This window comes from Macaca mulatta, chromosome 4, assembly GCF_049350105.2.
Source record: "Macaca mulatta isolate MMU2019108-1 chromosome 4, T2T-MMU8v2.0, whole genome shotgun sequence".
NCBI classification, from domain to species: domain Eukaryota; kingdom Metazoa; phylum Chordata; class Mammalia; order Primates; family Cercopithecidae; genus Macaca; species Macaca mulatta.
The window spans coordinates 169,704,750-169,728,303 of record NC_133409.1 but is presented as its reverse complement, the minus strand read 5'-3'; the positions used below and the strand labels follow the sequence as shown (position 1 = coordinate 169,728,303).

The 23,554-nt window shown below is 43.1% G+C and overlaps 1 protein-coding gene and 1 long non-coding RNA gene across 2 annotated transcripts in view; one reads left to right on the top strand and one right to left on the bottom strand.

The window, feature by feature from the left end:
- GFOD1 (Gfo/Idh/MocA-like oxidoreductase domain containing 1) overlaps nucleotides 1–23,554 on the bottom strand; it is a 124,906-nt gene that overhangs the window by 22,682 nt on the left and 78,670 nt on the right.
- Nucleotides 18,943–21,006, top strand: LOC144340565 (uncharacterized). Its single transcript, XR_013416818.1, has 2 exons — nucleotides 18,943–19,418; nucleotides 20,173–21,006. It is a non-coding gene; the product is annotated as an uncharacterized LOC144340565 (long non-coding RNA).

The window sequence follows — 23,554 nt, the reverse complement described above, 5'->3', positions numbered from 1 at the left end:
ATGCCCTTATCCTATCTGTTGCCCCAGGCCAGGGAATTTGGGTAATTCCATTTTTTTTTTTTTTTTGAGACGGAGTTTTGCTCTTGTCACCCAGGCTGGAGTGCAATGGCACGATCTAGGTTCACCACAACCTCTGCCTCCCAGGTTCAAGTGATTCTCCTGCTTCAGTTTCCCGAATTACTTTATTTTTTAAAACAACAGCCTCAGTGTTCAGAATCCTTGGTTCTCCTTGTATTTCTAGATCCTAAAGGAACATGATGTCGAGGTGTTCTAAGGAGCCTCCTATCCATCAGGTCAAAATTCCCCTTCTCATATATAAGCAAGCAAACTGATATACCTGTGCACTGGATACATGCCGCATGGGTGAAAGCTGACTCCAGGTAGCACCTGGCCTGACTGCGGAGGAATCTCGCGCACCTCGGGGTACAAGCAACTATCCCTGCCAGCAGCCAGAGTCAGAAGAAGTGCCACTTGCCTGGGCAGGCAGGTGGCCTAGAGTTTGCGGCAGAATCTCTTTTTCCCAGCCATCATTGGCTCCCATGCCAGTGAGCACCAGCTGCCCACAGAGCTCAGCTGCCCACAAAGCTCTGCTCCCCAACAGAATGGCACAAAGCTCTGCCATTCTTCCTGAGGGCTTTCAATGGGTGGTGCTCACCTCAACACACACTTTTACTTTCAGAGGCTGAATAATCAGCACATATGGGCATGTGGCAGGTGTAGACTTCATGTGCACCCCTGGCCCCATTTCCCAGGCCTGACTCAGCTACCATCTGTGTGGTCTCGGGCTCCATTTCTCATTGACAAAGCAAGGGGACGGGACTACAACAGCTGTTCCGAAGCGTTTCTGAGGAACACCGGCCATAAAGGGGATTCAAGATGGTGCCATGCATTAAAAAACAGAAGCTAGGGTCGAGAAGTTTGGGAAATGCTGGCGAAAAATGTTAAAAAGCATCCATTCTGCATTCCATCCCATTACCAGCCTCCATCTCATGTCTCACAGTCCCAGCACAGATGATAAGACCAACAAGACCCTCGCCTCATAGGTGTGCTTCCGTGTGCTTCTGTTTTGATAGTTTCTGAAGCAATTTTAAACACTCAGCTACATAGGCATGCGCACAAGAAACTGAATTGCAAGCCGCTTTCCCACATGGAAGAGGTTTCTCTAATGCAGCACAGTATTAATACTTCTCAGAGCCATTAATGTTTACATGAGCATCCAAGCAGCAACATAGAGCAATGCCCAGATGATCTGACCATTCCTTTTCATAGTCAAGGGAATGTTGGAGAGAATGCTCGTGAGAAAAAGGCAGATAGTGATTGGACTGGATGTTCTATAGGGTCCTTCCAAGTATAACATCCCATGGTATCTGTTCTCCATAAAATGCCACCTTATTAACTAAATGAACACTCTGCATTTGTTTCAGGGGCATGAGAGCAGAGAAGGGACAGGAGGGCCAGCAAGGTTTTGGTGCTGAGTTAGGGCTATCCGTGGTCCCACCAGCTGGGCCTGCACATGACCTCAAGGGAGAATAGCACTCTATATCTAGAACTCATAGCAATTCTAGAAGCTATAGTTCAAGGCAGGTGGGGATGTGAAAGCACCTTAAGAACATGTTGGGGAGCGGGTGCCACCCACCCCCACACCCCATTGCACACACACCTTAAAGCTGAATGAGTAGAAGTGAGATGTGTCCGTAAGCCACTCAGGAAAAATCTTAGCACTCAGGCATGCAAATAGCCCATTCCCAAATTCAAACAGAGGCCAAGGCAGGTGGATCACCTGAGGTTGGAGTTTGAGACCAGTCTGACTAACATGGAGAAACCTCGTCTGTACTAAAAATACAAAATTAGCCAGCCATGGTGGTGCATGCCTGTAATCCCAGCTACTCTGGAGGCTGAGACAAGAGAATTGCTTGAACCCTGGAGGCGGAGGTTGCACCATTGCACTCCAGTCTGGGCAACAAGAGCAAAAAGTCCTCTAAAAAACAAACAAACAACAAACAAACAAACAAAACCCTAGAAGAAATGGATAAATTCTTGGATATATACACCCTCCCAAGACTAAATCAGGAAGAAGTGGAATCTCTGAATAGATCAATAATAGGTTCTGAAATTGAGGCAATAATTAATAGCCTACCAACCAAAAAAAGTCCAGGACCAGACAGATTCATAGATGAATTCTACCAGAGGTACAAAGAGGAGCTGGTACCATTCCTTCTGAAACTATTCCAATCAATAGAAAAAGAAGGAATCCTCCCTAACTCATTTTATGAGGCCAGCATCATCCTGATACCAAAGCCTGGGAGAGATGCAACCAAAAAAGAGAATTTTTATGCCAATATCCCTGATGAACATCGAAGCAAAAATCCTCAATAAAATACTGGCAAACCAAATCCAGCAGCACATCAAAAAGCTTATCCACCATGATCAAGTCAGTTTCAACCCTGGGATGCAAGGCTGGTTCAACATATGCAAATCAACAAATGTAATCCATCACATAAACAGAACCAACAACAAAAATCACATAATTATCTCAATAGATGCAGAAAAGGCCTTTGACAAAATTCAACAGCTCTTCGTGCTAAAAACTCTCAATAAACTAGGTATTGATGGGATGTATCTCAAAATAATAAGAGCTATTTATGACAAACCCACAGCCAATATCATACTGAATGGGCAGAAACTGGAAGCATTCCCTTTGAAAACTGGCAAAAGACAAGGATGTCCTCTCTCACCACTCCTATTCAACACAGTGTTGGAAGTTCTGGCCAAGGCAATCAGGCAAGAAAAAGAAATAAAGGATATTCAATTAGGAAAAGAGGAAGTCAAATTGTCTCTGTTTGCAGATGACATGATTGTATATTTAGAAAACCCCATCGTCTCAGCCCCAAATCTCCTTAAACTGATAAGCAACTTCAGCAAAGTCTCAGGATACAAAATCAATGTGCAAAAATCACAAGCATTCCTATACAACAATTACAGACAGAGAGCTAAATCATGGGTAAACTCCCATTCATAATTACTACAAAGAGAATAAAATACCTAGGAGTCCAACTTACAAGGGATGTGAAGAACCTCTTCAAGGAGAACTACAAACCACTGCTCAACGAAATAAAAGAGGACACAAACAAATGGAAGACCATTCCAAGCTCTTGGATAGGAAAAATCAATATCGTGAAAATGGCCATACTACTCAAGGGAATTCATAGATTCAATGCTATCTCCATCAAGTTACCAATGACTTTCTTCACAGAATTGGAAAAAACTACTTTAAAGTTCATATGGAATCATAAAAGAGCCCGCATAGCCAAGACAATCCTAAGCAAAAAGAACAAAGCTGGAGGCATCACACTACCTGACTTCAAATATACTACAAGGCTACAGTAACCAAAACAGCATGGTACTGGTACCAAAACAGATATATAGACCAATGGACAGAACAGATGCCTCAGAAATAACACCACACATCTACAATCATCTGATCTTTGACAAATCTGACAAAAACAAGCAATGGGGAAAGAATTCCCTATTTAATAAATGGTGCTGGGAAAACTGGCTAGTCATATGTAGAAAGCTAAAACTGGATCTCTTCCTTACACCTTATGCAAAAATTAACTCAAGATGGATTAAAGACTTAAATGTAAGACCTAAAACCATAAAAACCCTAGAAGAAAACCTACGCAATACCATTCAGGACATAGGCATGGGCAAAGACTTCATGACTAAAACACCAAAAGCAATGGCAACAAAAGCCAAAAAGACAAATGGGATCCAATTAAATAAAGAGCTTCTGCACAGCAAAAGAAACTATCATCAGAGTGAACAGGCAACCTACAGAATGGGAGAAAATTTTTGCAATTTACCCATTTGACAAAGGGCTAATAGCCAGAATCTACAAATAACTCAAACAAATTTACAAGAAAAAAACAAACTACCCCATCAAAAAGTGAGCAAAAGACATGAACAGACACTTCTCAAAAGAAGACATTTATGCAGGCAACAGACATATGAAAAAATGCTCATCATCACTGGTCATCAGATAAATGCAAATCAAAACCACAATGAGATACCATCTCACGTCAGTTAGAATGGCGATCATTAAAAAGTAGGGAAACAACAAATGCTGGAGAGGATGTGGAGAAATAGGAATGCTTTTACACTGTTAGTGGGGGTGTAAATTAGTTCAACCATTGTGGAAGACAGTGTGGCAATTCCTCAAGGATCTAGAACTAGAAAAACCATCTGATCCAGTGAACCCATTACAGGGTATATATAAAGGATTATAAATCATGCTACTATAAAGACACTTGCACACGTATGTTTATTGAGGCACTATTCACAATAGCAAGGTCTTGGAACCAACCCAAATGTCTATCAATGATAGACTGAATTAAGAAAATGTGACACATATACACCATGGAATACTATGCAGCCATAAAGAAGGATGAGTTCATGTCCTTTGCAGGGACATGGATGAAGCTGGAAACCATCATTCTGAGCAAACTATCACAAGGACAGAAAACCAAACACCACATGATCTCACTCATAGGTGGGAGCTGAACAATGAGAACACATGGACACAGGGCAGGGAACATTACACACTGCGGCCTGTTGGGGTGTGGGGGACTGGGGGAGGGATAGCATTAGGAGAAATACCTAATGTAGATGATGGGTTGATAGGTGCAGCAAACCAACATGGTACACGTATACCTATGTAACAAACCTGCACATTGTATACCTATGTAACAAACCTGCACATTGTATACCTATGTAACAAACCTGCACATTCTGCACGTGTACCCTAGAACTTAAAGTATAATAATAAAAAAAACTAACACCCCTTTCCAAACTACCATATTATTAATCTTTTCCCAATACTGACACACGCACACACATGCACATCCCTCCTGTTTAGAACTTAATCTTTGCCATTGCCCATGATATGCAGTTTTTACTTTCCCGTGTCAACCATGGTTTACCTCTCCAAAAGGACCCCCTGCATTTCCTCTACTCAGTCATCAAGTTCAAACAGGTTCAGGCCCCCATGCATATTCCCACCTTCCCTCCTTTGCTCCCTGCCTCTCCAGTCCCCATTGTGCCACTCCAAGGTCCAACTTAAGTCCCACCTCCTCTGGGAGATCCCCCCATGAGGACCCCAAGCCTTGGGTTATCTCTCCTTCTCTAATACTTGCTGCCTAAGCCAGTTATGACTTTCCGAGCCTTAATCATATGACATCTGGAACTCTTAGGCATATTTTCCTGTGGAATATTGAGGTCCCCAACCACTTGTGAACTCTATTACAGTGCGGTAGTTCCTCCAAACCTTCCGGGCTTCCATTTTATTGTTGTTGTTGCTTATATAAAATAGGGGCTAGGCATGGTGGCTCAGGCCTGTAATCCCAGCACTTTGAGAGGCCGAGGCAGGAAGATCACTTGAACCCAGGAGTTTGAGACCCACCTGGGCAACACAGTGAGACCCTGTCTCTACAAAAATACAAAAGATAGCCAGGTGCTGTGGCATGCACTTGTAGTCCTAGCAGCTCTGGAAGCTGAGGTGGGAGGATTCCTTGAGCCCAGGAGTTTGAGACCAACCTGGGCAACACAGCGAAACCTCATCTCTACCAAAAAATTTAAAAATTAGCCAGATGTGGTGGTGTATGCCTATAGTCCAGCGACTAGGGAGGCTGAGGCAGGAGGATTGCTTCAGCCTAGGAGTTTGAGGCTGTAGTGTGTAGTGAGCCGTGCTAGCACCCCTATACTCCAGCGTGGTGACACAGTGAGACCCTGTCAAAAAAAAAAAGGAAGGAAGGGAGGGAGGAAGGGAGGGAGGGAGGGAGGGAGGGAGGGAGGGAGGGAGGGAGGAAGGAAGGAAGGAAGGAAGGAAGGAAGGAAGGAAGGAAGGAAGGAAGGAAGGAAGGAAGGAAAGAAAGAAGAAAGGAAGGAAAATAAGAGTATCGATCTCAAAAGGTTGTTGTGAGGATTACATGAGGCAATGCACGCAGGCTACTTAGCACAGTGACTGGCACAGGAAGTGCCGAATAAACACTAGCTCAGCTCTTTTTAACCAGCTGCTGAAACCCTTGAGCACAACCAGGAATCATACCTATTTCTTGGTGTCCCCCACTGGCCCAGCACAATGACCATCTTCAATAAACCTTTGTTGCTTGAAGTTAGCATAACAGGGAAAGGAAGAAAGAAGCCCAGAGAAGGAAAGTCTCATAGGACACTTATTTTCAAGGATATGATTGGTTATTTCACAGTGGATGGTGAACATTAGATTTTTTTGTTTGGGTGAAAGCAGAAGGTGAGAAATGGACTTCAATTCCAGTAATCCTGGCTCGAACTATCTGACGGTGCTAGCTAGCTAGCAAAATAACTATACATTATTTAAGAAATTGGCCATTCAAAACTAGCCTGGCCAACGTGGCAAAACCCCGTCTCTACTAAAAATACAAAAATTAGCTAGGCGCGGTGGTGGGCGCCCATAATCCCAGTTACTTGGGAGGCAGAGGCAGGAGAATCGCTTGAACCCGGGAGGTGGAGGTTGCAGTGAGCCGAGGTTGTGCCACTGCACTTCAGCCTGGGCGACAGAGTGAGACTCCATCTCAAAAAAAAAAAAAAAGAAATTGGCCAAGGAAAACAGTGTACTGTTTTGTAGAGTCCATATCAATTGAATAGGTAATAACTCCCTTTTTTCTTTTCAAAAAGAAAAAAGAAAGCTTCAGTAGAGAATACTGGGAAAGGATGCCAGCAGGGGAGCCAGACCAAGGGCTGAGTCTGACCTCAAAGCTCTACCACGTATTTGGACAAATAATTTCCCTAATCCTCAATTTCCTCATCTGTTAAATGGGGATAATAAGGGTACCAACTTCACTGGAGTGGTGAGAACCATCCTGAGAGCTTAGCACAGAGTCTGGGACACAGTCCATGTTCAATCAATTCTACCGATGGTCATAATGTTGTTGTTACCAATGGCTGTTGTGGGTTATTTCTTTAAAACAGTTGATAAACAGTTACTTGTAGTAGACAGTTGGTGAACAGGCCTGCCCATGGCATAACAGGGAACTACTCAAGGTTCTGAAATTTGTAGACCAGGGACTACTCTGGTGGACACGACGAGACAGCCCGACTCCTCTTGCCGCGCTAAGAGCTGCTTCCTAGGCTGGATGCGGTTGGCTCATGCCCATAATCCCAGCTCGGGAGGCTGAGGTGGATGGATCCCTTGGCCCAGCAGTTCAAGACCAGCCTGGGTGACATAACAAGATGGCACCTCTACTAAAAAAATACAAAAATTAGCCAGGTGTGGTGGTGTGCACCTGTGGTCCCAGCTACTTGGGAGGCTGAGACGGGAGAATCACTTGATGCGGGAGGCTGAGGTTGCACTGCACTCCAGCCTGGGTGAAAGAGCCAGACCCTGTCTCAAGAAAAAAAACAAAACAAAACAAAAAAACCCAGAAAACTTGTTTCCTCTGGTCAGTGTGTTTTGAATAGGTAACAACTCCCCCACCAAAAAATAAAAAGCTGTTTTTAATTATCTTTTTTTAATTTAAAAACTCAAGCACTGGTTGGCAGTATTGAAAAGAGTTTTGGTATTTCAAATACTTCAGCAAGTTTTTGTATCACCACACGGGAGAAATGAGAGAGGAGGAGACTGTCTTCAGCAGACCCTGTTGCTGTACCCTGATGGAGAGAGAGCCTGCCGGAGCTGGCCTGTAGCTGCTGCTGCTGATCCTCTCAGATAACTGACTCTTGTCATTTCATATTGGGAGAGAGGGGATAAGCAGATGAGCTGGGTAGATAGAAACAAAGAAGTCAGGAAGATTTCTAGAGAAGAAGAAAAGTAAGAAGGGCTAGGTGCAATGGCTCGCACCTATAATCCCAGCATTTTGAGAGGACAAGGTAAGAGGATCGCTTGAGGCCAGGAGTTTGAGTCCAGGCTGGGCAACATAGCAAGATGCTGTCCCTACAAAAAATAAAATAAAATAAAATAAAATAAAATAAAAATTAGCCAGGCATTGTGGCATGTGCCTGTAACCCCAGCCACTTGGGAGGCCGAGGCAGGAGCATTGCTTAAGCCCAGGACTTCAAGGTTGCAGTGAGCTATGACTGTGCCACTGCATTCCACCCTGGGCAACAGAGTGAGATCTTATCTAAAAAAGGAAAAGGGCTGGGTGTGGTGACTCATGCCTGTAATCCCAGCACTCTGGGAGGCCGAGGTGGGTGCATTACTTGAGGTCAGGATTTCAAGACCAGCCTGGGCAACATGGTGAAACTCTGTTTCTACTAAAAATATAAAAATTAGCTGAGCATGCTAGTGCATGCCTGTAATCCCAGCTACTCAGGAGGCTGAGGGAGGAGAATCACTTGAACGTGGGAGACGGAGGTTGCATCGCCCACTGCACTCTAGCTTGAGTAACAGAGCGGGACCCCATCTTAAAAACAACAACAACAACAAAAAAGAAAGAAAGAAGGAAGGAAGGAAGGAAGGAAGGAAGGAAGGAAGGAAGGAAGGAAGGAAGGAAGGAAGGAAGGAAAGAAGGAAAGGAAAGGAAAGGAAAAGAAGTGAGAAGATGTGACAAAAGCCTTTGTAGTCATGCCCCTTCCCCTGCTTGCCATCCTTGTAGAAAGGACCATGAACCAGTCCAGAGAGACCCTGTACTCACAGCAACAGGGCAGCTCCTGCAGAGCTCTCCATCAGGGTATATAACAGGGGTTCCTGAAAACAGAGTCTCCTCCTCTCATTTCTCAAGTCTGGTGATAACAAAACTTGCTGAAACATTTCTTTTCAATAGTGCCAACCAGTGCTTGAGTTTTTAATTTTTTTAAAAAAATCACTGATTACAAACAACTTTTTTTTTTTTGGAGAGGAAGTTGTTGCCTATTCAATTGGTATGGACTCTACAAAATAGTACATTATTTTCCTTGGCCAATTTCTTAAATAATGTATAGTTATTGTGCTAGTTAGCTAACTGATAAGCAGACTCATTTAAAAACATGTACCTTGTTCTTAGTCACACATTATCTTTTTCATAATTTTATATAAAATTTGTGCTTCACATGAAAAAATGAGAAAGTTCTTCATGTATTATATAACAAGTTAGACAAAAACGGGCAAGATGCAGAAGAATGTGCATGGTATACTATCATCTGTACAGAAAAAAAGAATAAATATACATTTGCTTGAATTTATGTAAAATATCTCTCGGAAGGAACACTGATAACTTTGGTTGTCTCTGGGCAGGAGAATGGGTGTCTTGGGGAGGAGGATGGAAGGAGCTTTTCAGCATATCTGCTTTTGTACTCTTATAATTTTTTTTTTTTTTGAGATGGGGTCTTGCTCTTTTGCCCAGGCTGGAGTGCAGTGAGGGGATCATAGCTCACTGCAGCCTTAAACTCCTGGGTCCAAGCAATCCTTCTGCCTCAGCCTCCCAAGTAACTGGGACTACAGGTGCATGCTACCATACCTGGCAATTTTTTTTTTTTTTTTTTTTTTTTTTTTTTTTTGAGACGGTCTCGCTCTGTTACTCAGGCTGGAGTGCAGTGGTGCGATCTCAGCTCACTGCAACCTCCACCTCCTGGGTTCAAGTGATTCTTCTGCCTCAGCTTCCCGAGTAGCTGGGATTATAGGTGCATGCCACCATGCCTGGCTAATTTTTGTATTTTTAGTAGAGATGGGGTTTCACCATATTGGCCAGGCTGGTCTTGAACTCCTGGGCTCAAGTGATCCACCCACCTGGGCCTCCCAAAGTGCTGGAATTACAGGCGTGAGCCACTGTGCCTGGCCTTTCATACCTGGCTAATTTTTAAAAATTTTTGTAGAGATAGGGTCTCACTGTGTTTCCCTGACTGGTCTTGAACTCTTGGCCTCAAAGAATCCCCCGACTTTAGCCTCTCAAAGTGTTGAGATTACAGGTGTGAGCCACTGTGCCTGGCTGGGTTTCTTTCTTTTTTCTCGTAGAGACTGTGGCTTTGCTATGTTGCCCAGGCTTATTTTAATTTTGAACAAGGTAACTACATTGCCAGTTCAAAAATACATAGATAAAATTAAAATTTGTATTTAAAAATGAAAAAATATGCCCTTACAATGTACCTTAGATCGGAAATGGGGGCTAATGTTTCAGGAGAGAAGGGCAGGCTGGATTAAACAAGGAATGGCACATCCATCAGCATGACAGCCATGGCCTTGGCATGGCCGTCTCCCAAGAGGCACTGGATCCATGATAAAGAGCCTATAAACCACCCGATAAAACTCATATATCATTGCCTTGCCTCTGATAAGGGAATCTTGTTTTTCCTTTCTTGCAATACAATAGAGATTTGTAAATTAGCCAGAAATTCAGATACTGCTGTGTCATAGGCTGGTTGGACAGATGCCAGCCCCTTCCTAGCTGTGTGAGCTCAGATAAGGGAGTTAAGCTCTTGGTGCTCCAGCTTCCTCATCAGTAAAATGTAGACAGCAATATCCTGATGGATCAAATCAAGATAACTTATGTAAAGTAACTGGCTGCGAGTACTCAGTCAGAAATGTTAGCCCCTTTCCACTTGAGATAATGAGCCCAGAGGCTTTATGAGTTCCCTGGTCTTTGTTCCCACTGAAGAAACTTCCTTGGCATCAATGCTACGGCCACTCCACCGTGCACCAGTTAGTTCCCAGCCATGAGCACAGAAGCTGAGGACCTGCCTCTGAGAGTCCCACTCAGGCCATGGTAGCCCCGGTCCAGGGCACTGGCGCGATTCTAGTCTAGCTGTGCTTTGTTCACTCCATGGGGGATCTGAGCCTGGGACGAGCAGAAGGCAGGCAGACGGGGATGTAGGAATGTCATCCTTGCAGGTCACTGTCATCTGCCCTTTCCAAACTTGTAGCTCTGGGTTTTAGAATTTGGAGGCCTGGGGAACAGCATTTACATGTTTCATTTGTTTGTTTTTAGAAAACATGTAATTACCCATGCAAACTAAGCCGAGAAACAGTGTCACTTCTGCCTCTATGTAGCTCACTAGAAATCCTCCAAACAACTATAGCCATCATTTGCTGAGCACCTACTGTTTGCCAGCAACAGTACTAGATGCTTTATCTTCAATCTTCCCTGCAGATCTCTACCTCCATCTTATGGATCAGAAAATGGAGGCTCTGAGATAGCATATTTAATCTGTGCCACGTCAACAGAGCTAATAATTGGGTCAGGATTTGAACTTGGGTCTGAGGGGCCATGTGCTTTCCAGTGCACCTCTTGAAGTGAGTGCCACACTGAGTCACAGAGAGCTGTGCCCATAACATCATCACCTACAGGGCAGGTGGCCTTTTCCTAGGAGCTGGTGCCAAGGATTCTGAGTACTCCTGTGTGGCAGACTGAATGTCAACATCCTGATCCCCAGAGCCTGCGAATGTTTTCTTATAGAATGGCAAAAGAGACTTTGTAGGTGGGATGAAGTTAAGGATCATGAGCTAGAGGATTATCCTGGATTAGCCAGGTGGGTGGGATGTAAGCATATCACCCTTACAAGGAGGCAGGAGATCAGAATGGGTCATAGGAGATGTGCCCTGGAAGCAAGAGGTTGGAGGGACTTGAGAAAGGGGTAATGAGCCAAGGCAGCTTCTAGAAGCTGGAAAAGACAAGGGTATGGATTCTTTCCAGAAGCTTCCAGCAAGAACACAGCCCTGCCAGCACACTGAGTTTAGACTTTCTACCTCTACAACTGTGAAGAGAATAATCTGTATTGTTTTAAGCCACGAAATCTGTGACAATTTGTTACAACAGCAAAGGAAACTCATATACCTGGGGATGTTTCAAGTCAGAGGAAGGGGTATTTACCTCCCAGGAGGAAGGTAGGGCTTCCTGAGTGGTGGCAATCACAGGTGTGCAGTAACTGACACCTTCAGAGCCACAGAGAAGCCAGATGTTGGAGACAGTGCTCAGAGAAGGCACAAGAGCACCCAGAGCAGAAGCAGACCCACTGTGGGTGCCCACAGTGGTCTCGAACTCCTGGACTGATTGGCCTGCCTTGGCCTCCCAAAGTGCTGGGATTACAGGTGCAAGCCATGGCGCCCAGCAAGACAGATTTTTAATAAAGTAAAACAAAGTCTTACTCTAAAGCCCAGCAATTCCACTCCTAGAAATTTACCAAAGAAAAATGAAACCTATGTCTACACAAAAGATCCAAATGTGAAGCCACCCTCAAAATGAAAAGCAGTGTCCAGCTCAGGCCCCTTGTCTCTCCATTTGAGGACTGGGGCCTGCCGTTAGAAAGTGATCTGCATCTTCACTTTTCACTTCCTCTTTCACCTCTAGGCCCTCTATCATCTCTGGGGCAGCCTCTGCCATAACCTGGAAGGGTGGAGGCCCAGCCTTGCATCATAAAATCTAGGGGCTGGCCCACTGGGGAGAACAGAAGGCCCTGCTACCACCTGGGAGGGAAGATATTTGCCTCCACCTGCTTCCACATTAGAAGCCGATGCAAAACAGGAGAGCAGGGTGAGGAACGGGACAAATATTTGGCCAAATACCAAGTCAGTCTTAGGAATGAGCAGAAGATGGTAGTGTCTTGCAGTGGGCATACCAGGAATAACACACAGCCCACGTGGCATTATCCTGGCACATTCTATTACTAACAATTTGAATGGGGGCAGGGGCAAACCTTTGTAAGTGTAACACATTTTATATGAAAATAAACACTGGCACATTTGGAACTGAAAACAAATTTTGCATTAATTTTTAAAAGAAGACATTTCCGACTACAGGCCACATCCCCAGATACTCCCTCTATCTTCCAAAGTATGCGTCTTGCTTCCCCTGTCCTTAACTGCTATTGCAGAAGGAAGTCTGGGAAGCTGCATAGAGGGGAAAGGGCAAGCCTGGAGCCTCTGCTGCTGGGTTTGACTCCGGGGGCTGCCAGCACGAGCTGTTTCATGTCAGTTACTGCACTATGCCACAGATTATGTTATGTACTACGTCAGTGACTGCTCTGGGCCTCGGCTTCCTCATCTTCAAAATGGCAATGAGAACTATTACCTCCTAGGGCTGTTCTCAGGATAAAATGAGATCAGGTATGTACATGCCTTGCACATATTAGTCAGTTGTTACTGTTAACAGCATTCACAGACACCTAACTTGGTTCTGTTACGAGGCTCACTTCCTTAGCAGGGATCAGGAAAATGCTTATACAAGACCAAGTAGGACCTCCATTTCAAGTTTATCCTTTTGAAATGTTCCAAATCTTGATTGGTGGTGATTTGAGTGTATGTATTTAGCAAAGCTCATTAAAGTATACACTTACTATCTGCTTATTTCACAGTATGTAAATTTACCTGAATAAAACATTGTTTCTAAAAAAAATTGCTCCTCTGTCCTTAAACACCTATTTTGTATATTTAACCCAGAATGTGCAGCCCAGTGCTCAAATGCAGCATCCAAGGAGCTCACATGGGGTGTTTAGTTTTGATTAATGGGCTTTCCTGGACTCAGAAAGGAGGTAATTTAGGATCCCAGCTGCCCGCAGGCAGAGAGGGGCTCTGTTGAGCCATCAGCACCTCACTGCCGCCTGCTCAGCCTCCTGGTCTTCTCAATAAATGGCGACTCCACTTTCCTGCAGGTCAGGGCTCAGGCCAGCCAGTGGCCACCATGAGGCAGCATCCCAGAGGAGGAGGTAGGGAGGGACATCCAGGGACTCAGCTGCTTTTGAAAGCTCTCTATTGACAAGGGTGCCACAGATACCAGTTGATTTGACTCATTATTGTTATTTCTTCTAGCACAAATCATAAGCCAGTTACAGTAACACTGGGCATTTAAAAGGCAGGTGCTAGACAAGCACTTTACCACTTTGGAAAACAGGTTTTTTTGTTTTGTCCTGAGACAGGGTCTCACTATGTCACCTAGGCTGGAGTGCAGTGGTGTGATCAAAGCTCACTTCAGCCTTGACCTCCTGGACTCAGGTGATTCTCTCACCTCAGCTTCCAGAAGCATACCACCATGCCTGGATTAATGTGGGGATGGTGGGGGTCGGGGGGGGGGGCGTAGAGACAGAGTTTTTCCATGTTCCCCAGGCCGGTCTCGAACTCCTGGACTCAAGTGATTGGCCTCCCAAAGTGCTGGGATTATAGGTGCAAGCCATGGCGCCCAGCAAGACAGACTCTTAATAAAGCAAAACAAAGGCTTACTCTAAAGCTCAGCAATTCCACTCCTAGAAATTTACCAGACAGAAATGAAAACATATATCTACACAAAAGAACCAAATGTGAATGTTCCTTGCAGTTGTATTTACAATTGCCAGAAACTGGCAACAACTCAACATCCAACAGCAGCTGAATAGATAAATAAATCGTGATACCTTCATAAAATATAATACTACTCAGCAGTAAAGATAAACTACTGAGACCTGCAAACAATATGGAGAAATCTCAGAAATGGTATGCGGAGTGAAAAGAAGCCAGAGGCAAAAGGATGCAGGCACTCCATTTACCTGCAATTGTGAAATAGGCAAAGCGAGCTATCATGGCAGAAAGCACAGCAGTGGTTACCAGGGCTGGGACAGAGGCTGAGCCTGGGAGGGTAGAGAATGCACCAAAAAGTCAACTCAGGCAACTATCTGGAATGATGAAAACTTCCGTATCTTGAAATTGCAGTGGCATTGCACAGGTATATACATTTACCAAAACTCACAAAGCTATACAACATTTAAAATAGGTACATTTTATTGCATGTAAATTACCTCAACAAAAGTAGCAAGGAGAAAGAGAAGGGTGACCTGATGTCTCTGAGGGGTGCTCCCTTTTTGGGAGGCCGATACATCATTTCTTTCTCCTAAGATCCTCCACGTGGTCACACAGTCACTGAGAAGCTGTTTTAATCTATAAAACTGTGGGGATACTGATGTTATTTTATTTTTAAAGAGATCTCTGGCTTCCTGATACATTGAAGAGAAAGTAAAGACTTCCTGGATGGCAAAAGCTCTAAAATAGACATAGTGCAGGCCAACACATTAAGACATGCAGAACTGGGCAGGGATTCAGCCAGCACAATGGCAGTCACATTGGAAGTGGGATAAATGTTAAGATATCTATTTATCAGTTGGTAAGTAGCCACTGCCCTGAGATGCCTGAATATGTCTCCATTATCCAGGAACCCTTCCTATCTCTCCAAAGTCCAGCAACTTGAAGAGTTGGTGGCTACCACAGCGGGAGCCAACAAGATCCCACTCCAGCTCCAAGGCACCTCTGTGTTGATAGGTTGGTGACTGGTCATACTCAATAAAAAGATATTTCGGATGTCGCACTCCTCCTGAGAACAATTTAATTTAGGAGTAATTCGAAAGCAGATAGTGATCAAAAGAGCACACATTTCATCAGAATGAAGTGCTGCCCATAGAAAAATACATAAAAGTGGGAGAATCTTTCCACTTTTAAGCTCTGCTTTGACCCTAGTCACAGACTTATGTCTCACATGCAGATGAACATTTTAAAGCAAAAGGGAAGAGTCTTGGGAGACCAGAGAGAACACCATATCAGGTAACTGAGAGTAAAGATGGTGAGGGAACACAGGAGGCTCTGAATGACAAACTGTTCTGTGGGGCAGGAGAGACTGGTTTTCCACCCTATTAAAGAAAGGGGCACAAGAGTCCTCTCCACCATTCTTTATAACTATTAGTCACTGACTCTCAAGTATAGGGGGTGGGGACAGGAAACAACGATGTTCTGTCAGTATCCTCAGCAAGGATTACTTCCCCTCAACAGGTGCCTGGAGAGCCAACAACAGCATCACACCCTTATGAAGACCATAAGTCTATGTTTCAAATCCCTTTCTATGAAGTGAGGTGCGAGAGAGCTGAGATCCATTTAAGGAGGATGTCTGACTACAGATGTTAGCCTATGTGAGGTGACAGATGAATTTAAACCTTTAAAGCACAAAAAGGAAAAAAGAGCGGCTCTTAGAAAATGGAGGAGACTTGAAAGGTCTGATTGCCAGGTATAAGGTGTGGGCCTGTTTGGATCCCTATTCCAGAAGACCAACCACGAGAAGACATTTTATAGATAATCCAGGATATCTGAATCTGAGCCGCATAGTAGATGAGAGCAGGGAATTCTTGTTAATTTTCATGGGTCCAGTAGCGGAAAGGGAAGGGAAGGGAAGAGAAAAAGGGAAAAAGGGAAGGAACCAGTCCTTATCAATTAGAGATTCTAGCTATGGTATTTACAGATGGAATGTCATATAAGTATTTATGGATAATGGGGCACTATTTACTTTAAGATTTTGCAGAAAAATGAACAATCTGAATATGAATTCAGAAAACAAGTCCATTTACAACAGTATCAAACAGAATACTTAGAAATACATTTAAGAGGTGTAAAATATGTACTATGAAAATTAAAATATATATTTGAAAAAAATTAAAGAAGATCTTAATAACTGGAATGACATCCTGTGTCCATGGATCAGAAAACCCAATATTGACAAGACAGTAATATTATCCAAATTGACCTACAGAGTCAAAACAACTGCTACCAAAATTCCAGCTGCTTTTTATGTAGAAATTCACAAGCTGGTCCTACAATTCACATGAAAATGCTAGGATGGCAGAATAGCAAACATCATCTTGAAAGAGTATCCTCTTTAAAAGTAGCAGGAAAACTACTTTTACACTTCATGATTTCAAAACTTACCTCAAAGCTACAGTAATCACAATGGTGTACTACTGGCATAAGGATGAACAAATAGATCAATGAGAAGAATTAAGAGTTTAGAAATAAATTTCATCTTATGATCAACAGATTTTCAACAAAAGTGCCAAAAAAATTCAATGGGAAAAGAATAGTCTTTTTAACAAGTGGTGCTAGAATAACTGGCTATCCACATGCAAAAAAATGAAGTTGGAGGCCTACCTCATATCATAGGCAAAAATTAACTCAATAGGGATCAAAGCCTAAATGTAAACGCTAAAACTATAAAACTCTTCAAAGGAAACACAGGAGTAAAACTTTGACATCTCGGGTTTAGGCAAAGCCTTCTCTAGATATAATACCAAAAGACAAGTGACTATATATAATATACATAACTTGAACTTCATCAAAACAAAACATTGTACTTTAGAGGACATCATGAAGATATAAAACCACCGACTGAATGGTAAAATATATTTGCAAATCACAGGTGTGAGAAGAAAAACAGTATCTATAACATGTAAATAACTTAACAATTCAATAAGAAGACAACTCAAATAAAAAATGAGACAGGATCTGAATGGACATTTCTCCAAAGAGGGCATATAAGTGGCCAATAAGCATATGAAAAGATGCTCAACGTCATTAGTCTTTAGGGAAATGCAAATCTAAACCACAATAAGATGCTACTTTATACCCATTAGGATCACTATAATAAAAAAGACAGAAAATAACAAGTGTTGGCATGGTTGTAGAGTAATTGGAACCCTCAAACACTGCTCATAAGAATGTACAATGGTGTAGCCACTTTGAAAAACATCCTGGCAGCTCCTCAAAAAGTTAATCATAGAGTGACCATATGACCCAGCAATGCTAATCCCAGGTATACAGCCAAAAGAAATGAAGAAAGGTACTTAAACAAATACTTGTACATAAATATTCATAGTAGCACTGTTCACTATAGCCAAAAGGTGGAAACCACCGAAACGTCCATCAACTGATGAACAAATAAACAAAAGGTGGTACAGTCATGCATCATTTTCTCATGGGAATATGTTCTGCGATATGCATCATTAGGCGATTTTGCTGTGCAAACATTATAGAGTGTACTTACGCAAACCTAAATGGTAGGGTTTTTTTGCTTTGTTTTGTTTTTTTGTACTTTTTTTGCGTGTGTATGTTTTTGTTTTTTGAGATGGAGTCTCGCTCTGTCGCCCAGGTTGGAGCGCAGTGGTGCAATCTCAACTCACTGCAACCTCTACCTCCTGGGTTCAAACGATTCTCCCGCCTCAGCCTCCTGAGTAGCTGGGATTACAGGCAAGCACCACCACACCCGGCTAATTTTGTATTTTTAGTAGAGACGGGGTTTCACCATGTTGGCCAGGCTGGTCTCAAACTCCTGACCTTAGGTGATCCGCCTGCCTCGGCCTCCCAAAGTGCCAGGATTACAGGCATGAGCCACTGTGCCCAGCCTGATGGTAGGTTTTTATGTTCTTACCATATACCTAGGCTATATGGTACAGCCTATCGCTCCTAGGCTACAAAGCTGTATAGCACATTATTGTACTAAATACTGTAGGCAATTATAACACAGGGGTAAGTACTTGTGTATCTGTAAAAATGTATACTAAAAATTATATTATAATACTATGAGACCACCATTATATATATGGTCCATCATTAACTGAAACATTGTTATTTGTTACAGGACTGTATAACCATAGGATGAAATATATTCAGTCATAAAAGGAATGAAGTACTGATACATGCTGCAACATGGATGAACCTTGAAAATATTATGACATGTGAAAGAAGTCTCACAAAAGACCACTTATTTTATGGTTTCATTTATATAAAATCTCTAGAACAGGCAAATGTATCCAAACAGAAAAATTAGTGGTTGCCTAAGGTTGCAGTGGAAGGATGTTGGAATAGTGATTACTAACAGATATATGGTTTATTTCTAGGGTGATGAAATGTTCTAAAATTGATTATGGAGATGGTTGTACAACTCTGTGAATACATGGCATTTTTGGCAGGAAAAAAGTGGGAAGTTACAAATGAAATATTAATATCAAAATGTTTGAATGTTTATATATTTTTAAAAGTTAAAAAGTAAACAACAATAGTTTGAAATCAGCCTAATTTTAAATGAAACTTGTAATATATTTCTGTGATGTCTAAAATATTGACTATCATTTTAATGCACATAGAAAATTACCGGAAAAGAGTTTGCAAAATATTCTGAGATGGGGAACAATTTAAGGGGTCCCAAGGGACCAAGTCTGACCCAGGATTGGCCTTTTCTTGCACTAGGAAGTCACAAAGCCGTGGACTCATCAAGCAGTCATCTAGTCCAGCCCCTTCTTAGAATTGAGGGAAACTGCAGCCAGCCAGGAAGACTGAGGAATTTGCCTAAGGTTCCTGCCTTTCATAAAATTCTTCTAAGGATCAAGTGAGACAATGTGTATGATGAAGTTTTGTAAATGCTTTGGATTACAACTGTAGTATGTGGAATATGTGAGCTTGGACCTCAGTTCTGCCACTTTCTCGCTACGGCCAAGTGTGTGGCTTCATTTCCTTGAGCCTCAATAAAAATGAGATACCACCAGCCTCAAAAGGGTGTTACAAGAACTAAATGAGGCAACACTATCCCAGCATCTCCCAGAACAGAAACTCGGTGTGGATTAAAGGTTAGCTGCGCTCTTAGCAAAAGAACATGTGAACTACACAGTGGAGCCTGCATGCAGACTTGGGTGCAAAATTTAAGGTAATGTCATTTCAAGATGTAAAGAGGAAATTCTCATTTACAAAACCTGGTTTGAGTTGTCTGCATGAGTAATTTTCATGGGATCTGCCATGTAAAATAGTTTGCTTTTAAAGGTTCCAAGAATAACATGCTAGAGTCCTCTGTGCCAAATTCCACCTTTGGGTCAAATTCCACCATTGCTTTATGGGGCATCCAGTGTTTAAAAATTTTTGAATTTAAATGTCTCTATATAGGGTACCTCTCTACCCAGTACACCACAAGCCCCACCATTCTCTGTTGTCTATCCTCAACCCCATCTCACCTTACATCATTACCTGGTCCCTGAAGGTGATTACGTTTCTAGACTCTATCTCAAATGCTAGGAAATCTCTTTGTTGGCTATCCAACTTTCCTCTTATAAAGGTTTGCAGAGCATCTTCTTTTCTTTCGAAGTCCTTTCAAGCTTTAGAAAGTTTTTAAAAGGTCATTTAAATATTTTCCATAACTTAAAAAAGCACTAAAATATTTTAAAAGATAACATAGACCAGTATTTTCCCAATAGGAGAAAAATACAAGCTGCAAATACAAGCCACCTGCATAGTTCTAAATTTTCTAAGAGCTATGTTAATTAAGGGGGAAAAAACAGGTGGAATTAATTTTAATAATATATTTTCCTTAACCCAATATATCCAAAATTGTATTAACATGTAATCAGTATAAACGTTTCTCTTTCAAATGAAGTATTTGAAATCCAGTGTATGTTTTATATTTACAGCACATCTTAATTTGGACTGGCTCAAGTGCTGATAGCCAACAAGCGGCTAGTGGCTCTGAATGGGACAGCACAGATTGAGATGACCAGTGATAAATCATCCAATATGAGGCCTTGAAAGAAGATGTGAGGTTACACAGGAAGAGAACCTCTACATTAGAAAACACGTAAGTGGCAGATTCCAGGGCTTTGGTGGTCATGCTGGTGACCATGGCTATGGTAAAGCTTGAGATAGAATGAAACTTAGATCATATTAGTCCAGCATAGAGGAGGAGGGGAGGACATTCACGGCTTCTATTTTTGCTGCTGTTTCTCCTTCGTCTTTCCCACTCTATGTGTATCGTGGGTGGGATGGGGCCAGAGTTGAAGACAAAGTGAACAAAGCAGCATAAACGACGGAATTGAGAGACTGCCACTCCTGAGAGACACTTTCAAGCCCCGGCCTCAACTCACCAGTGGCTTGAAGGGTTCCAGGGCCAGAAGGAATCTGGGGACACTGGCAAGGATTCTCCTTCCATTCTTGGCCTCCCCACCTCAACTTCTGAGGCAGCATCCTCTATCTCTAAAGAACAGGCCTCCTGCCTCTTCTATTCAGGGAATATTATGTTCTCCAAACTGTGATATTTTGGGTCCTTTTGGCAGGAGGTGGAGATGGGCAGGGGTGGAAAGAACCCACGAATGTTCTCGGAACAAGGAACCAGTAAAGTACAGACATCTGGCCCCAGGATTTTGCTGGCTCCAGGGACGTCACTGTAAACCCACTAACACTAATTGCTTTCACGTCTGCTCCCATTTCTAGTGGAAATAAAATGCCTCTCTGGCTAATGGAAAATGAAACGACCGTTTGCTGTTTGTTTACCACATTACATAAGAGCTCTCTGTACCACCCCTCCTCCCCTGACCCCTGCCCTGAAACCCTCTGAAGGACAGCTTGTGCAAAGCCTGCAAGCGCTCTACAAGTACAAGGTAACATGGCTTCAGAAAGGGCACCTGTATACATGTTAGGATCGTACAACTCCTTAATCCTAAACAGACAGGAGGGGAAGGCAGAAAGAAGAGAGCAAGAGCACAATCGAGAGTGAGAAGAGAAGAATTCTATTTGCTTTAAATTCATGCTTCCAGGAATATTTTCCATATCCTTACTTGATGCTAAGTGCAAAGATCTAGAGTAGCTCATCAAACCTCAACCTCCAAATTCAGTTACCCTGACAAAGAAGGGGAAATACAGGTCCAGCTGAAACTGGGGTTTAAGAAAGTGGACTCTCATCCACTGGGCCTTTAAAATGTCTGACAGTAGGTGATTGGGAAGCCTTCTTTGACAGTCCTGTTCTGGTTGGCTGCCTGTATTTATCCCCATGTTGGCATTTTGTACACAGTGTGAGAGCAAGTATAAAGACCTCTGGCTGTCCTTCCTCTCCCCTTGTCAGTTCTCTCCTTCTTCTCCAGCAGCAGAACCACTCATTTCAGCTAGACCCATGGTTGCCAAGAATAAAAAACTCCATTTCCCAGTTTCCCTTGCCATTAAGTGTGGTCATGTGACTAAGTTCTGCCCAATGGGATGTGAATGGAAGAGCTGTGTAAACTTCCCATGGTGCACCCTCCATTTCCCTTTTCCTGTGTGACAAGCATGAGGCCATATTGGGCCATGTAGGCAAAAACAATACTCTAGGGATGGTGGCACAAGACAGAGAATCCTGGATCCCAGACGCTGTAGAGCTGCCAGACTGCTTACAGAGGGACTGCTATGGGAGGTAGAAGTTTTTATTTTGGATCTGGGTTACTGCAGCTGAAATTGCATGCTTGGGATCTATCTGCTGAAGAGAAGAAAGGAGGATACCCTTAAAATAGATGACCCCACCATTTGGCTTTCACATTGAAAAGCCAGCCTCAGCTCTTCCTACCTTTCTTATTGATGAAGAATCTTACATCCCTGCCAGCTCCCGGACCTTGGAGACTACATCTTCCTCCTCGCCTTTCTTTGTCCCCACTTCCTTCTGTATGCTGCCTACTCCCAGGCTGGCACAGAGCAGCACTCCTTGACCGGAATGGCCCAGACAGTTGGAATAAAGGATGACATTAAAATAGAGCCCTTTGTTATGTCTCTAGGGAGTGTCTTCAAAACACCCTGTTACAATGGCCGAGAAAATTGCCTAAGATGGCCAAGTTCAAAGGGCTTATCTTTGAATCAAAAGCAGGAATGGGGTTTTGTTCAAACATCATCATCTGCCCAGTTTTGAGGTTCTATGTAGCAAACTTGGAGTAAAATTAAGATCAAATGGGGCTCAGAGGATCAACTGTTACAACAGGCCTCAGTCAGATGGCTTTTCTTGAGCCACTGGATTTCATCAGAAGAGAACTGCAAACACAAACCCTTTGTTTAATGTAGACGGTGATGAAATAAATAGGGTGACTCCATCTCAACCACCCTCCTCCTGGTACTCACCCAACGGACTCTCGGTGATTGCCCAACCAAAGAGCAGAAGTTCATAGAATATCTCTTCTTGGGTCAGCACCCAAAGGTGGGAGCACTTGGCTTTGCTCCCAGAAAATTATACTCTTGTGAAGGTATGTGAGAAATGTGCCCTTCCCTACTACACACTGCAGAAGAACGTGGCGGAGAGCTTGGCCACGGTAGCATCTGTCCTCCACAAAGACAGTCTTTATGAACTGACATCTTATCTCTCCGGCTCAGGCAATAGCCGCTGCCTGATCAGAACACAACTGAATGTGACCTTGGGCCCGGCTATGACAGGCAAAGGTTAATTTCCTTTCCTTCTTAGGGCAGGACCTAGTTCCAATTGTCTCGCTTTGCCTAACTCAATTTTCCGCACAATATAGCAAGCTCCTTATCTTGGGCATCGAGGGAAAAGCTTCCCCTTGTTCCTCCTTGTGGTTCCCAGTGGAACTTTGAGGAGGGGCACATTTTGCTTAAAAAAAACATTAATTGTGAAGTGAGAATAGCTTTTCTACTGATGGCTGCTATTCTAGTAAAAATGTCTGCCTGCAAGGACCTCCCCATGTGACCTGGCAGGGAGAAAAGATAATGAGGAGCTCAGGTGAACAACTCAGCACCTGAGGAAAGTAGGCTAGTGGGTGGAAATAAAATCCAGCCACGAGCAAACAAAAGAGTTAATGAACAGGAGATCACCTGCTGCCTGGGGCCCTCTACCTTCAGCAATTTCATGTCCGAAGGCACTCTGTGCTCACCCGGGTAACACAGCTTTGTTAAGGGAAGAGTCGGGCTGATAGATTTGTTCACTTCTATAGTCACTTATCTTGAATGACTGCATTGTTTTTAGAAAAATGACAATTCATTTTTTAAAAATTAACACAGGCCAGCGTGGTGGCTCACGCCTGTAATCCCAGCACTCTGGGAGGCTGAGGT